Raw genomic sequence first — 2295 nt, forward strand, 5'->3', positions numbered from 1 at the left:
AACCCTTGAATTCTATGATTCTGTGATGATATTGTGAAGCAATGAGACAACTGAAATACAGTGAATATTAAGGCTTTTCCTTGCTATGTAATGAAACACTTTACATTGAAGTGACTGTTGCTCTTAATCTAACATTACCCATATGGGAATGTTCATTTGTTCTGTTGACAATATACCTCCTCCTTAGAAATGGGCATACATGAAGCCAGTGCATTGTGAAGACTGTTCAGCTCATGATCCTTGCAGTGACACGTGGTTGGCAACACTTAGAAGCTACATGTGAGGGCAAGTGATGCTCTGCAAAGTGACTGATCCCTTAAGAATGCTGCAGAGCCGTGCTGACAGAACACCATGCTGCTTGGTGTTTGCAGGGAGAGAGCCCAAGGGCATGGGGAAAAAAATCAGGTTCTTGCACCTCCAGTTGTGTTCTCTAGCTGAAGTGCCTGCACAGTTACCTCTGTCGGTGCACAGCGCATGATACTCTTGCTCAGGTCTTGTCAGCTGTGGTGATTTGGCTTTGAAGGATTAGCCATATATCAGTAGCACTTTAGAGTGCACTTAGCTGCTTTTAAGATAGAACAGTGTATCATAGAATCATAGAATCAACCATGTTGGAAGAGACCTCAAAGATCATCAAGTCCAACCCCACCATGGTCACTAGCCCATGGCACTAAGTGCCACATCCAGTCTCAGCTTGAAAACCTCCAGGGATGGGGAATCCACCACCTCCCTGGGCAGCACATTCCAATGCCTGAGCACTCTCTCTGCAAAAAATCTCTTCCTAATCTCCAACCTGACCCTCCCCTGGCAGAGCTTGAGTCTGTGCCCTCTTGTCCTGCTGCTGGTTGCCTGGGAGAAGAGACCAACCCTCACCTGACTCCAACCTCCTGTCAGGGAGTTGCAGAGGGTGAGAAGGTCTCCCCTGAGCCTCCTCTTCTCCAGGCTGAACAACCAGGCTATGAACTTGGTTAGTAGGCTGGCTGTAAAGAAGCTACTTTAATAGCTTGCATACAACACACCTGAAACTCTGCTTTGGAGGTTTTCCTGAGTTAGAGCTGTGGTGATTCAGGTCGTGATTCACAGCACCTTGGCTCAGTTGACATATTAGATGACCAAAACAAGGTGTTAGAGTGAGGCATCCTCCCAGCTGGATGAAAAGGATGACTGGCCTGGTTTTCTGACCTTTATGTCTGGATGTTTGTAAGCAGTAACATGGGAAAATGTTGCAGTGTAGGATTTGTGTGACTCTAGGTATTGTGTACTTGCCCCGTTTGGTCTAAAATAATTTAACCTTGTTCTGAAATCACTAGAAATCTTATCACAGAATTTTAGGGTTTGGAATTAACCTGAGAGACCAGGGGATTGGGACTGGATGATCTGTAAGGTCCATTCCAACCTCTAAAATTCTGTGATTAGTGATGAACTAGGAGAACTATAGAAAAACATCTAGAAGCTCTTAACAACATGATCACAGCATGATCTTCTGTCTGAGGGATTAGTGAGCACTCCAAGGCCACAGAGTCTTTCCCTCAGTGCCCCAAAAGTGTTTATTTAGTGCAGAGCTTGCTCCAGGATGTAGCTGGTTCTTCAGCAAGGTATCACTGCTGTCCTTTGCACATCTGTGCCTGCCTTAGGGATGGGAGAGTCTTCCTTCTGTGGTTGCCTTCCCTTTGCTGCTTCGATACTTGCAGGGTCCTATTGATTTATCTCTAAAACATGAGATTAGTTCCAAATCTATAGGTCATGATGATATAACTAGATGTCTTGTGTGTTTTCTGCTCCTTAAATAGTAGCAATAATTCTGTCTCAGAAGGTCAAAAATAATGACATAGGCTGACTGGGTGTTTTAAAAACTAATTTAGGGGGAAAATGAAGCGTGAAAGGAATAACATTACGGAAAGGTAGATCATTTAAGTGATAATCTTTATTGTACCTTTGAAAATTAGCTTCCTATTCACAGTTCTGAGCAGCATTTAGTCATACCAGTAATTGTAGTCCTTTAATCAAGTGGTCATTTAAAATGACTTAAGGTACAAGGAGTTTCCACCATGGCTTTGCAAAGCTATTTTTAATCCTGCAGGAGTATAGATAAGGTGAAAAATGGACAACTTGCTTGTGTAGGATATTTGTTTCTGCCTCTCAGATGGTTCTTTGGGATACCTAACAATTCCTTTTTTCACTTGGGAATTGTCTAAAGTCGTTACTCCTCTCAGAATCCCACAATCGGTTAGGTTGGAAGGGACCACAATGGTCATCTGGTCCAACCTCCCTACTCCAGCAGGGCCAGCCCAGAGC

The sequence above is a fragment of the Acanthisitta chloris genome, unplaced genomic scaffold, assembly GCF_000695815.1.
Source record: "Acanthisitta chloris isolate BGI_N310 unplaced genomic scaffold, ASM69581v1 scaffold4148, whole genome shotgun sequence".
NCBI lineage: Eukaryota > Metazoa > Chordata > Aves > Passeriformes > Acanthisittidae > Acanthisitta > Acanthisitta chloris.